At 34.7% G+C, this 15562-nt stretch overlaps 1 long non-coding RNA gene across 1 annotated transcript; it reads left to right on the top strand.

Annotated features, from left to right (window-relative positions):
* Nucleotides 1–1707: 1707 nt before the first annotated feature.
* Nucleotides 1708–5461, top strand: LOC145636347 (uncharacterized). Its single transcript, XR_014114110.1, has 2 exons — nucleotides 1708–1842; nucleotides 5234–5461. It is a non-coding gene; the product is annotated as an uncharacterized LOC145636347 (long non-coding RNA).
* The last annotated feature ends 10101 nt before the right edge of the window (nucleotides 5462–15562 follow it).

The raw sequence follows: 15562 nt of genomic DNA, 5'->3' as shown, positions 1-15562 counted from the left end.
TAGGTTTTGATGATTGTAATTAAACTAACACTAGTGGAAAAAAAAGTCTATTTGTAACGGTTTAATCGTAACGGGCATGTTGTTGCCCGTTACAATAACATCATTCGTAACGGGCGATATTAAGGTCCGTTACAAAAAAAATTCAATCCGCGTAGAAAATGAGTATTTGTAACGGGCGGTAAGGTGTCCGTTACAAATAAATACTTATTCGTAACGGACACCTTTCTGTCTGTTACGAATAAATTTTTATTTGTAACGGGCAATTACTGATAGTTACAAATACTAAGTTATTCGTAAAGAACATTTTCTGTCCATTACAAAAAGTAAAGTCAACACGAGATTGACCAACTTATTTGTAACTGACTTAAAGCGTCCGTTACGATTAAATGTTCAAAATTAACCCTAAAAATTTTTCAATCCCCTTTTTTCATTTTCCCTCACTCATACTGTACTTGCTATACTAGCTCGATCTGTTCCCCATTGAAGCACAATCTCATCTTCTCCGTCGCCGGTCCTCTGTTTCTTCGTCTTCGGGCCTCACGCCCAGCCTTTTCAAAATAGTCATTCCCTCCAACATTCTCTCTCTCCTCGATAAATATTCCCAAATTCTTAGTTGTTAAATTGATGTTCTTAATTTGAGCTTCATTTCTGGGAATTTTCCACTTGTTGAAAAAATTATTGGGTTTTTAGTTTGATAATCAACACTCAATTGGGTTCTCAATGTCTTGAGAATTTGCAATATACACAGCAATTTTTTAGGGATTTCCGAAAATTTTCAAGGTTAGCTTTCTTCTAACTATTTCAATTTTACGGAGAAATTTCGTGAAATAAATTATCAATCGCTTGAATTCAGCACTTCATCTCAATTTCTTCTTTTCGATCATTTTCGCCTATTTGTGATGTTGTTTTTATGTTAGGGTTTCTAATTAGCTCAATTGTTTACCAACAATATTACAGTAGTCTAAATTACCATATGCTTTGTCGAGTTCTCAATTTCCAAACACATTTCTACTTTCGTTTATTCCTAGGTTAGTTGTAGAATTGGGTTATATTGTTCAATTATATGCTGAAATTTTCTAATAATATCATTCAATTTTGTGTAGAAAGACTAGAAACGGTGGTGTTTGCGGCGAATTAGTGTATCACGGTATGTATTTGCCTTCTAATTTCTTATTGTGCGTTTTCCAATATTATTTTAGGGATTTTTCTGATCTATATTATTATTGTGATGTTGCTGGAAATTAATTTGAATGTAAAAATGAACTAGCCTATTTCATTTAGTATATGCTTGGATGATTAATTGGTTAGAGAAAACTACTGCATTTGAATTCGCAATGGCGGATCAAAGGGGGTACACTAAGTTACATGCTTGTATGATTAATTGATTAGAGAGAACTACTGGATTTGCTTTTGAAACATTGATTTTTTTTTTACTTTTCAAGTATTCAATGTTTCATTCATTTTTTAATTTCTTCAATTTTTTAATTTTTATTATCTAGTTTGTTAGACTAATAAATTATATAGTTAATATCTGGTTGAATTAGTTTAGTTTTTTCAAGTGAGTAGTTGAATTAGCTGTTAGATTATTAGATTATTGTCTCCTGATCATTTTAAAACCTTTATCCGAAGAAAATCAGTTCAGTTTCAATTAAATGTTTAATCAAGAAGAAATAAGTTCTCCCTTTCTCCTTGCAAGCTCAGGTGGTCGCTTAGGCAATCTTGAGTGAAAAGCTTAAAAATCGGTCTCTTTATTGGATTTCGGCCCGTCAAACTCGTAATGCAGATGGATCGTGGGCTATAGACCCGAAGAATGTCGAAACCCAGCAAATAGCCAATGCTATTGTAAGTGTTGTTCTAAGTAACCAAGTATATTTTTTTTTTCAGTTACTTGTTTATACTTTTGAGCTGATCAGTTCTGATCAGGCCTTTTCTGTTTATTGCTCATTTCCTGCGTTGTTCAATGGGAGGCCTTTTCTGATCAGTCTGATCAGGTCTTTTCTGTTTATTGCTCATTTCCTGCTTCCTGCATTGTTTAATGGGCTTTGCTAAATTTGAGGCCTTTTCCGATAAGTTATGATCAGTTACGATCAGTTCTGATCCGTTCCGATCCGTTCTGATCCGTTCTGAAATTTCAGTTCTGATCAGTTTCGATCAGTTCTGATCCGTTCTAAAATTTCAGTTCTGATCAGTTCCGATCAGTTCTGATCCGTTCTGAAATTTCAGTTCTGATCAGTTCCGATCAGTTCTGATCAGTTCCGATCATTTCTGAAATTTCAGTTCTGATCAGTTCCGATCAGTTCTGATCAGTTCTAAAATTTCAGTTCTGATCAGTTCTGAACAATTCCGATTAGTTCTGAAATTTCAATTCTGATCAGTTCCAATCAGTTCTGAAATTTCAGTTCTGATCAGTTCCGAACAGTTCCGATCAGTTCTGAAATTTCAATTCTGATCAGTTTTGATCAGTTCCGATCAGTTCTGAAATTTCAGTTCTGATCAGTTCCGATCAGTTCTAATCAGTTCTGAATAGTTCCGATCAGTTCTGAAATTTCAGTTCTAATCAGTTCCGATCAGTTCTGATCAGTTCTGATCATGGTCAAAATGGAGAAGACATTTTGGGTGTCAAAAATACCCAACTTGATTGAGGAGATCATAGTGTAATGGTAATGGTGGTGTGATTATTGTGGATTGAGATTAAGTTGTGAAAGTACCTTGGTGTTGAACAAGTTTGGGAAAAACATTTTCCTTGGAGATTTCCCTGGATGTATATATGGACATTTTGTCTGTTCATTAATGAACTAGCTCGTATTTCCTATCAAAATAAAAAGTCTTAACAAGACAAGAATTGAAGGTATGGAGACAAGTTTTTCATTTAATAGGATGGATGCAAATGATGGGTTACTCCCTAGAAAATTAGCTGAGTGTAGGATTTGCCATGATGAAGATGAATCATCGAACATGGAAGCACCATGTGCTTGTTGTGGTAGCTTGAAGGTCGGTATAATGTCATGTTATAGTTGATTGTTGGTGTGTTCAATTGAATTTTGATTTGATTATGTGTCTTGTTACTTCTGTATGACTGAAGCTGTGAAGGTGTTTGTATTGCCTTGTTTACAAGAATGTTCTGATACGGAAAGAAGTTCTTTTGTGTGTGTGTGATCATGGTCAATATATGGTGTTCTTGTGTTTTGATTTTTATAAAATGCTTTATATGCTTGTGTAATTTATGTGCTTAGCAATCAATGCCTCATTGAATTCGAGTTTTTGATTAATACTATAGCCATCTAGATAAATTGAAGAATGAAAGTATAGTTCCGATTTGTTCCGATCAGTTCTGATCAGTTCCGATCAGTTCTGAAATTTCAGTTCTGATTAGTTCCGATCAGTTCTGATCAATTCCGATCATTTCTAAATTTCATTTTCGGTCAGTTCTGAAATTTCAGTTCTGATCAGGTCTGAAATTTCAATTCCGATCATTTCTGAAATTTCAGTTCTGATCAGTTCTGATTAGTTCTGAAATTTCAGTTCTGATCAGTTCTGAAATTTCAGTTCTGATCAGTTCATATTAGTTCTGAAATTTTAGTTCCAATCAGTTCTGAAATTTCAGTTCCGATCAGTTCTGATCAGTTCATTTCAGGTCTTTTCTGTTTGTTGCTCGAGTCCTCGCCAGTTATCATGTTCACTTCCATCATTGTTCAATGTTGTATATGTTGATCAGTTCTGATTAGTTCTATGCATATTGCTTTATATGCTGATCAATGGTCAATATTCATTGATTTCAATTCATAAAAACCAAAATATAAATTAATTAAGGATGTTATGTGTTATAGTGTGTTAATTTGAACAAATACATGAAAGGTGGGAAAGATAGAAGTCCCTTAGGCAATTTTGAATTCTTTTTGGCTCTATACGCTCCCAAAAGTGAGTAAATAGTCACTTTTCATTTGAACAAATACGTGAAAGATGGGAAAGGTAGAAGTCCCTTAGGCAATTTTGAAGCCTTTTTAGCTATATACGCTCCCAAAAGGTAGATAATGGTAAATTTTCATTGATTTCAATTCATAAAAACCAAAATATAAGGTAATTAAGGATGTTATGTGTTATATTGTGTTAATTTGAGCAAATACTTGAAAGATGGGAAAGGTAGAAGTCCTCTAGGCAATTTTAAAGCCTTTTGGCTCTATATGCTCCCAAAAGTGAGTAAATAGTCACTTTTCATTGACTTCAATTCATAAAAACCAAAATATAAGGTAATTAAGGATGTTATGTGTTATATTGTGTTAATTTGAACAAATACATGAAAGATGGGAAAGGTAGAAGTCCCTTAGGCAATTTTGAAGCCTTTTTGGCTCTACACGCTCCCAAAAGTGAGATAATGGTTAATAATCATTGATTTCAATTCATAAAAACCAAAATATAAGGTAATTAAGGATGTTATGTGTTATATTGTGTCAATTTGAATAAATACTTGAAAAATGGGAAAGGTAGAAGTCCCTTAGGCAATTTTGAAGCCTTTTTAGCTATATACGCTCCCAAAAGTGAGATATTGGTCAATAATCATTGATTTCAATTCATAAAAACCAAAATATAAAGTACTTAAGGATTTTATGTGTTAATTTGAACAAATACTTGAAAGATGGGAAAGGTAGAAGTCCCTTAGGCAATTTTGAAGCCTTTTTGGCTCTATACGCTCCCAAAAGTGAGATAATGGTTAATAATCATTGATTTCAATTCATAAAAACCAAAATATAAGGTAATTAAGGATGTTATGTGTTATATTGTGTCAATTGAACAAATACTTGAAAGATGGGAAAGGTAGAAGTCCCTTAGACAATCTTGAAGCCTTTTTGGCTCTAAACGCTCCCAAAAGTGAGTAATTGGTCACTTTTCATTGATTTCAATTCATAGAAACCAAAATATAAGGTAATTAAGGATGTTATGTTGTTATATTGTGTTAATTTGAACCAATACTTGAAACATGGGAAAGATAGAAGTCCCTTAGCGCAATTTTGAAGCCTTTTTGGCTCTATACGCTCCCAAAAGTTTAAATGTTCACTTTTCATTGATTTCAACTCATAAAAATCAAAATATAAGTTTATTAAGGATGTTATGTGTTTTATTTCTATATTATGATTTTTATTTCTATAATTTGGTCCATCACATTTATTCTAATGATTGTTTTATTATGGATTGTTTTTATTTTGTAACCTCTTTCATATGTTTTTTTTTCCAATAGGATTTTTGTCCAAGGACAGCCCCGTATGATGTTGACAAGTTGAATGTGGTTCGAGAACAGTGGGCGCAATACTTTAGAAGTAAATATTTATTGAATGCATAACTATTAGCTTAGGTAGAACAAAGTTATATTTTTAGTGTTGTTGTATATGTTGGATAAAGTTATACAAGTTTTTATTTGTAATGTGTTACTACTTCAATTTTTATATTACGTCGTATTAATTCGAAAGATTGTTCGGTATAATTGCTTATTTACAGGAATAGGTTTATTATAACAGGATTTAATTAATATATATTAATTATATATAAATACATCCTGTCGAAATTTAATAAATAAAAATTCAATTTAATGATTATTTGTAACTGGCAGTAGAGTTATCAGTTACAAATAACCACTTATTCGTAACGAGCATTTTTGTTGCCCGTTACAAATAAGTGTTAAATTATATATTATAAAACTTTATTCGTAACGAACATTTAAAATGTCCGTTACAAATAATCACTTATTCGTAACGGGCGTTTTATGTGCCCGTTACGAATAAGGACTTATTATAATACAAAAAAGGATTTATTCGTAACTGACATTTCAAAAGTCCGTTACGAATAACCCCTTATTCGTAACTAACATTTCAAATGTCAGTTACGAATAACCCATTATTCATAACGAAAATTTGAAATGTCAGTTACGAATAAGGGGTTATTCGTAACGGACATTTGAAATGTCAGCTACGAATAATGGGTTATTCGTAACGGACATTTTAATGTGTTATTCGTAACGGATATTTGAAATGTCCGTTACGAATAACCCATTATTCGTAACGGACATTGCCCGTTACGAATAACAATGGCCATCCGTAACGGCCGCATACGTAACGGACGCTGCCCGTTACGGATGGGCCCTTTTTGCTCGTTACGGATGGCCTTTTTCCACTAGTGTAATGATGATTATCTATATAACGTGTTTGTTTAGTTGTGCATATAAAGAACAAGTTATGCTTGGAACAGGGTACAAGGAACCTGAGTAATGACAAGTAAATATGTAAGGAACTTGAGTAATATATAATAAGCAATAGAGGAACAAGAACAATGATAAGTGTTATGGTTGATAAGCATGATGATGGATAAGGAACCATGAAGGTAACTATGTAAATATGTGTTTGCATATGTTAGCTTCATAAGGTAAGTATCCTATGCATATATAGGTCATGTATGTGTAGGAGTCTTTTAATTTAGTTTAGTTTTCTTTATTGTTTTTATAAATGAAAAAACTAACCTTCTACTTTACTTTGTTATTCTCAGAAGTTTTCTCAGTTTGTCATCATAAAAAAAGGGCAACTTGTTCACCCTTATGAGGTTTTGATGATGATAGTTATGATTGAGCGAACTTTCATTTAATAAGGATTTTCTAGTGTTTTGATGTTTGCAGGTTTAGTAAACTATGAGAGTTGAAGAAGGAACTGAAACAGAGGGACTTTAGAAGATCCATGAGGATACAAGTAAAGTTAGAAGAAGAATTCCAGAAATGGAACTTCAAGAAGTTTCTTAACAGGAACTTCGAAACGGGTTGTAACGACCTGGTCCCGGTGTAATGCTGGGGCAAACCCTAAGATCCAGGATATATCAAGACTACAGGATTCCAAAACAAGAGTTTCAGAGAAGCAACATGAAGACAGAGAAATAGAAGTATATTGCTCTTGGATTCATGTAAGTATGTTGGACATAAAAGTCGGTCTGGAACAAGTCTATATAGAACCAAGGTGAACTCCAAACAGTCAATGAAATTAGAGTGACTGACTTGTCAGGAACTCAGAGACTGTCAGAGTTCAGGTACCTAATAGGAACTTAAGTATGCACGTCGTTAAAAGTCGATTTTAATGATATATATTTACCTTATACGTGCATATCTTTTAGGGATTTGGTTTTACTGAATAAAGATATTTATCTTCTAATAAATCCCTTTTGGAAAAAGATAAGATTGTTTAAAAAGTATTTTAAACAAAAAGATAAGTTTTGAATAAAATATGATTTTATGCTAAGTTTATCTTATTATTATTGACAGTTTTTATTCTTAACAAAAAGGTATATTTTCGGAAAACTTGTTTTTAGAAAATATCTTTTAAACTTATCTTTTTAGAAACTTATCTTTTTCAAGATGAAATGAATAATTCGAGTGTACTATAAATATGCTCATATGTATTCATTCAAAGTTGAGGCTGACGAAGTGTAGTGGACGTGCTTAATGGTTTTATCCTTCACCACGAAGCTAAGTCAGTTCTCCTGGTCAAAGTTCCTATCAGGTTTTGGTTACATTACGTCGAGTGAGTTCCAGACAGATCTTGAGTGTTCAACATATTAGTTTTATCTCTTTATTCATAGATATGTATTTAGGGATATTCAATGAGATCTTGTAATGGGAAAAAGGGTTTTGAGTGTTTTAAGTTTTGGGGTGAGATTGTGAATTCTCTTAAATTCACGTTTGAGTGTACGAGTTTGAATTCTCTAAAATTCGAGTGGTAGTTAGTCACCCCGAGTGTGTCTTGGGTTGCACAGTGAGAAAAAGGAACCTGAGTGTGTCTTAGGTCGAGAAAGGAACCTGAGTGTGTCTTGGGTCGAAAAAGGTGCCTGAGTGTGTCTTGGGTCTGATAGGATAGGTTCTTATCAATTAGCAAGTGTCCGAGGAGGAACTTGCGAAACAAAGGTCTGTGTAATAGGTTGTACTAGGAGAGTTTCCTATTATAGTGGAATTTGTTTATAAGTCCCAATAGGACCGAGGTTTTACTTCCAGCTAGGCACTGGATGGTTTCCTCGTAAAACTTGCTGTGTTCTTTAAGTTCTTTTTATGTTTTGTTTTTAATTTCCGCATAAGTTTCACGATTGGAACCTACTACCATTCACCCCCCTCTCGTAGTATTTCATCTAAACTAACAGTCTTGATCTCCTTGCTTGTAACTTTATTGCCTATTTAACAAATGACAAATGACGAACACAAATGACGTCATTGCAACTTATACAAGAAGCTGATTGAAATTCATCATATGTGTGTAGGTACTACTCCTACAGTATAAGTTAATGGAGAGAAAGTTCAAAAGCATTACCATATCTTGGACGACGAATGCACCTCCATAGAAAGTACATGATGCCTATGAGTGCAGCTGTACCAATAACTCCCGCTACAACTAAAACTATCTTCCGGCCGGTTTGAGTTTTACCTGCTTATAAAAAAAATAAAAAATAAAATAAAATAATCATGCATGCACCACACTTCATCTATAGAAAAGAAATTGTCAAACATACATTAGAATGCTAAGGATTGCAGAACTTTTGCTATAATTTCTATAAAATCTTAGTATATGTCCACTTACATTGAATTTGCTTATTACCATAAGCCGTTCGGTTGACAAATAACTTGTACTTCCTCCATTTTTTTTAAGTTGCAACACACACGTTATCACGCTATTTAAGAAAAGTGGACCTCACATGATATAACACAATTAAAACAGCGCGTTTCTGGTACGTACAGCTGGCCGCACAGTGCGGCAAGGTGCCATATCAGTAACCCCTCAAATAACCCCACTTAAGTAACCCCTATAATAACCTCCCAGATAAAGTAACCCCTGACTGACTTAGTAACCCCTAATCAAATAACTCTTAACTGACCTAGTAACCCCCGACCTAGTAACCCCTGACCAACCTAGTAACCCCAAGTAACCCCTAACAGACCTAGTAACCCCTAGTAACTCCAAGTAATCCCTAACCGACCTAGTAACCCTCAATAATCCCCTACCTAGTAACCCCTGACCGACCTAGTAACCTCGACCGAATAACCCCTAGTAGCCCCCTCCTAGTAACCATTAACCCACATCCAAACCCACCGTAACCACCACCGACCTTTCTCAACCGCAGCCTCAAAATCTTAAACTCCACCACACCACCACCAACTCCCGTACCACTAACAACCATTAAAATTGTTAAAATAAAATTAAATCGAACAAATACCTCAAATTTCATATTTGCTTCAAATTTCACTTGAAATATGGCTAAAAAGGCCAAATTCAGCCATAAAAACTCTAGATCTAAAGTTTTCGTGGCTGAATTTGGCCTTAAAACCTCTAGCTTATTTTTCGGCGACAAAGTATGAGGAGCTTCCTTACCCCCTACCACCGCTGCTCCATTTAACTTGTTTAATTTGAGTGGGCTAACTAGTAAAGATGAAAATAGGAGAGAGAAAGAGGAGAGAAAAAGAGGGGAGAGATAGAAGAGAGTTTGGAAAAGGGGTGTGTTTAGGGGGGAAGAAGAAAATATGAAAGAAAATAAGAAAGAGAGAAGAGAGAGAAAAAAAAAATTATATTGCGACTGGCCGAACGGTACGACCAGGGGTTAATAGGTTGTTAAGAGTGTAACCAAGTGGGTCATGTACTTTTAATAAAGGTAATAGTACAATTTTCATCATAAAAACCTTCCTTTCATGGTGTGTTGCAACTATTATGACATTTTCGTTTTAGGGAAGTGTTACAACTATAAAGAAACGGTAAAAATATATGGTAGTTAGGGAATATTTGTATCATACATATTAGGAAAATTTGTTGAAAAGGACCACTGAAGTGGACTATTTTGTTCAAAAGGACCTATTAAGGAAAAAGTTGTTTAAAAGGACCACAAAAGACAGTTTGAGTTGTTGAGGAGGACCAAAGCCGATTTTCAGGCAAGTTAACGCCGGAATCCGGCGTTGACCATCACATGCCAAGCACGTGCTTCATTATTTTGAGGCCAAATTTTTATTTTCCCTTTTTCCCTCTTTCCACCAATTCCCCCAAAATTTCCCCTTTATCCCCAAGTTTTCCCTTTCTTCTTCTTCTTTCTTACTCCTTAAAGCATAAACCATGAATCTAAACATGAACCAAATTTGTTTTTTACTTTTTCCACAATTTCCCCCCTTTTTTCCCTTTAACCCCAATTATCCCTTTTTTCCTTTCATTCTCTGTCCTCATTTCCGTAACCTTTGATTATTTTTTCAATCTGTAATTCGCATTTATTTCCAAACGAGTTCGTTCATCCACACTACAATTGAGGATAATTCGCACAAGGTAAGCATTGTGGGTTTAGGTGGTTGTGGGTTCGTTAGGTGTTTGTTTGGGTTGTTTAGTGGAGGTGCGGAGGTGTGTTGGAGTGGTGGCCTGGTTGTTGCCGGTGGTGAAGTGGGAGGAGGGTTAGTGTGTTGTGGGTTGATGTTGTGCTTATTTGCTGCTTGTGGTGAAGTTAATTTCATTAACCATTTAACTTGATGCTTTGACCTCACTAACAATGGCAAACAAGATGAGTATAGAGAAAGAAAGGAGGAGAGAGAATGAAATTGAAAAGGGTTAAATTGGGGTTAATTAGAAAATTAGAGGAAAATTATGGAAAAAGGAAAAAAAAATTAAATTTTGGTGAAATTAATGAGTCACGTGTTTGGAATGTGATGGTCAACGCCGGAGTCCGGCGTTGACTTGCCTGAAAATCGGATTTGGTCCTCCTCAACAACCCAAACTGTCTTTTGTGGTCCTTTTAAACAACTTTTTCCTTAGTAGGTCCTTTTAAACAAAAGAGGTCACTTCAGTGGTGCTTTTGAACAAATTTTCCTACATATTATGAGTATGATGTGTTCAATTTTATTCACCTAAAATAAGTTCAATCTATTTTACAACAAAATTAAGTTCAATCAGTTTAGTTAATAATTAACTGAAAATTAGGTGAATAGAAACAATTAACACACCATATATATCCTTCTTTCATCCCTTTTCTTTTAAGATTTTAATATAATTTGGTGGCAAAGCCGTTGAAAATATGACTGTGAAAAGTGGTTCACAAGTTATTACAATGGAGATGGAGGAAAACATGAAGAAGGTGTAGCATGAAGAAGAAAAGGATTAAAAAAAAAAAAAAGTACACAAAAATATTACAAAATTCATACAATTCTTGTTATCTACAACTTTACAAAAATACAATTTTGAGAAATATCCCATGTTTAGGTTGAGAAAGTGGGGCTCCCCTTATTTGAAATCATAGATGCATAATTTGTACTCTCTAATCTATAACATAGCTCACATTGTCGTCTAATCTTCATCTATCATAATAATTGAAAGTTTACAAGTGGAATATTTATATTAGTTTCATGCTTTCCTAATCATTATCAAATATTTAACATAAGGACTTTTTATGAAAAACTACCTTATATACATCAAATTTTGTAAAAAATTAACCTATAAAAAAATTGTTGTAGGAAACTAACTTATAAAAACAAAATGTTGTAGCTACCACGTGCTTAATTTAGCAATGAAAGAAAAAGGAGAATTAGGGGTCATAAGGGGGCTAGGGAGAAATTGGGTGGAAAAAGGAGAAAAATTGATTGAAAATAGATCATTAAACGTCTCTTATTCAATGCAATAATTCAGCAAAAGGTAGCTTTTTACAATGTTAATTATTTTATAAGGTACTTTTTTACAATATTTATTATTTAAAAGGTAGTTGTATTTTTTTTTAATACAGTAGTTTTTCACATTTCTTAAAATAAAACAGGTACTTTTTCACAAAAATCGACTTATATAAGGTGATCACAAAAAGTCCTTAATATAATTTTGCTTATAATAACAATAACAATAGCATTAATAATCAATTGTATAGTGAATTTTATGGATGCTTACCTATTAGAGCATCTACTGCTAGATCATCTAAGGGAGCATGAGCACTACCCTCGTGGAAACAAGTTGGCTCTTTCAACTTTTGATCGAATCCACATCTTCCCTTTGACTTCTTGCACTTGTCGCACTGGACATCATTGATCAACCATTTCACCTCGAAACCTTTGCTCAAAAGCTGATCAATATTCGACGCACCATTTGCAATCTTTACTGCTTCAGTCCTTAGAATCGGAAGATATGTCTCAAAAGTACAGTTTAGTCTGAGCTCTTTCTTCAATTTTGAGTCGCTCACTGCAAGATAACCAATATCGCTTTCGAGTACTGACTCTGAAACAAAGTGACTATTCATTGAGCAACTAAAGCCATATGGTGGGTCTGGGTAAGCCTTAGGAGGAAGGCAACCATAGAAGAGGGTTGCATTCTGAGAATTTTGAGTAAGGTCAAAGAGTTTTGAGTTTAAGGTAGTGTTGGTCAACAGATTTTTGTTGTCAAGACAAGGGCCGGTTAAGAGCTGTGGTTTTGCTAGGGTGAACACCTTGTCAACATAGTTGATGTCGAGGATTTTGTACGTCTGATCATCAATGTTGATTGTTAGTGAATTTTCGTAACAGTCGAGCTTGAAAGTCGGACGACCGCAATAATCTGGAAGTTTGCTGTCCCAAAAAGGATATTTCAGCTGGAAATCTCATGTTGAATTGACAGGAGGACAATTATCGTATTGGTCATCGGCGATAGCAAATGAAATTAGGAAGACAACGAAGAAGATAGAAAAAACTCGTAGTAAGTTTTTTCGATACATTGATTCAGATTAGATTTTTTTTTTGGGTACCTAGAATAGAAGGTTTTTGGTTTGGCATATAAGGTTCAAAGCCATGTAAGGGGAAAGTTCTATAGTATATAAAAAAAGAGAGATGCCAATTTTAGTAACTAGTCATGGTTATCATGATGTCTATGATTAGTATCATAAGGTTTTTTTTTTTTCCAACTTGTGGTACATACTTTGAGCATTGGAGTACTTTTTAAAATGCAACTAAGAGCTTCATTGCCTAGTATAATTATATAAAGACAGGGTCGGACTGTCAAAGTTAATACAAGAACAAAGAAAGTAATCAATATACAGTGCAAGACTGCAAGTATTTTCAAAATCTAAAGGAAAGTGTTATGACCACCACAATCTATTTGAGAGAAGGCTAGAATATTTTAGTACATACATTAACTACAAGGTTATACTTCAATACAGAAAATGTTGGTTACACTTCAGTTATAGTGTAATCCTAATTCCTAATAATAATGAAGTCACTTTTGTAGTTATGTCTATGGTATTGTATGAACCAAGTTGACTGATCAACTTGCACAATGCATGTTGTAGGAACATTTAAAAAGAAAAATATATAATTGTAGAAATTCAATTCGATGAGATCAACAAAGTCATCATGTACATAAATACAACGATCTAGTTGAATTAATTTAATGATTATTAAAATTAGAGGTTAAAAAATTGCGCTGCCATGTCAGCCAGATCGGATTAGGACTTATCGACTTCTTCTTCTTCTCCGTTGGCACCCTTGAGTTTTAGGCGCCAGCAGTAAAGAAGAAAACGAACCCCCCCCCCCCCCCCCCCAAATCTTTAAAGTGCAATCAGGATGACTGCATACATATTGTAACCTTAAAATCACAAAGTCAATGTCAACTCCAAGACTTTAAACCAAAGCCAAGGTTTAAAACAATGAGATATTGAGAGAGTTTATTTATTCATACCTTTTTTCCTATTAAAAGTAAAAGGGAAGGGAAGGATGTAGGTGGAGGGAAAAATAGAGAAATAAAGAATAAAGAGGAAAATGTGACATACCTTTTTTAAAAAGAAAATCATCAATAACAATATACTAAAAGACAGATCAGCAATGACACGTGTCATCTTCTGGTGTGTTCGTAGTATATTTTTTAAATTTAAAAATTAAAAAGTAAAACTTTTAAAAATTGATAGATTATATACTCAAAATATTTACTTTCAAAATTTAAGGACAAAAAAAATCATAGAATAATATATTTATAAACATAAATATCTAACAATATCTTTGTATAAATAAATTCCTATATTAGTAATTACTTTTTAATGTATAATGATTATTTATAGTAAAAAAAATCATGAATATATATTTTTCAACTTGGTGAATGAAAAATTATCATATTTGAAATATAAATAAATTGTCATCAAGGTTCAAAATAGAAGGAAGTAATATAATATGTATTCAAAAAAGATAAAAATAAATAAATTAAGTAGCTTGATTTGAGATTTTTTTTTTTAAAAAAAAACATAAAACAAAAAAAAAAACCTCTGTTTTATTTATTTATTTTTATCATTGCCCTGTCTAGAGATTGCTTGGATGATAAAAATAAATCATTATCATTTCCCTGTCTAGCGATTGCTTGGATGTTAACATGGTTATCCGCTCTCTCTCTCTCCCAAACCCTACCGCTTTCCCAAAAATTGCTCCGGCCATGAGGCTCGCCGGCGGGCGTGCGGCTCACCGCCCATGCCACGGCGTCAGCGAGCCTCCGATCTGCTCCCTTAGGTTATTTTTTTCCTTTCTCGTTTTTGTTTTTGTTTTTGTTTTGGTTTTTTTGTATTTTCGGCCTTGCAACGTGCACCGCCTCCCCTCTTCGGCCGCGTTAGTTCCTCACCGGCCTTGCTGCCGGCTTGCCGCCGGTTTTCGTCTCCGCTTCCCCACCGTGTCTAGGCCCCTCCGTTTTGTCCGTCATCGCGACGTTGTGTTCGAGAACGGGGTGGGTGAGTTATCTCCCTCTGAGTCCCTCGCGTAGGGCTGTTCTTAGTCTGGTGTCTCCTGCCGTCGTTGCCGCGGTTCAGGGGTGTGTGGGGTTTGGGTTTCTCGGGCGGGTATTGGCGGTCCGGGTTTTACTATCAGGCGGCATGTGGGTTGGGTTGGTGAACCTCGGAGCTTTGGTGGTTGTGCTCGGAGTGGCGGCGGGGTGGGTTGTTAGGGTTCCGTTCGTAGTTCTTGTTTTTAAGTTTCTTCCTGTTTTTTCTAATAGTGGTGTGTGTAGTGTTTGGGTTTCCTGTTTCCGTCTTTGTGTGTTATTTGGGTTTGTTATTTTTCTTTTTGTGTGGTGTGTTGGTGTGCTATAGGGTGTGCAGATTTCTGGTGCAGGATTTGAGCCAGGTTTGTTGGATATGGGGCTTTGGTTTGATCTTCTGTTGGTTTGGGCTAAAGGGTTATGCTTCCATGCCGATATCCGTGTTTAAATCGGAGATTGTCTTGTCAATGGTGAAGTGTACGACACCAGTTTTGATTTCAGGTCGAGGAGTACAGGATTCTGAGCCAATGAAGGTTCTCGTCAGAAACTACAACATATTGCCAGACCCCCTTGCAAGAGGTTGCGTAGGACAGCGTTATATGAGCCAAGGGTATTTCAGAAAGTCATTTTACGCGTGCAATTGTAGTTTCCTTTATTTCGAACTTGTAATTGGTTCTTTTGTCTTTGTATTGTTCGATTACGATTTCTTATGTAAGTGCCGTATGGCTTATTATTAATGAACTTTAATCTCCCCCCTTCAAGAAAAAAAAAAAAAAAAAAACCACCTCTGTGACAAAAATTGAAAAATCGTGCATGGCACGGGATCTAACTTAGTATGT

The sequence above is a fragment of the Chenopodium album genome, chromosome 6 (assembly GCF_948465745.1).
Source record: "Chenopodium album chromosome 6, dcCheAlbu1.1, whole genome shotgun sequence".
Lineage (NCBI taxonomy): Eukaryota > Viridiplantae > Streptophyta > Magnoliopsida > Caryophyllales > Amaranthaceae > Chenopodium > Chenopodium album.
Note: the sequence above shows the minus strand (reverse complement) of the source record. Positions and strands in the feature narration are given on the sequence as shown.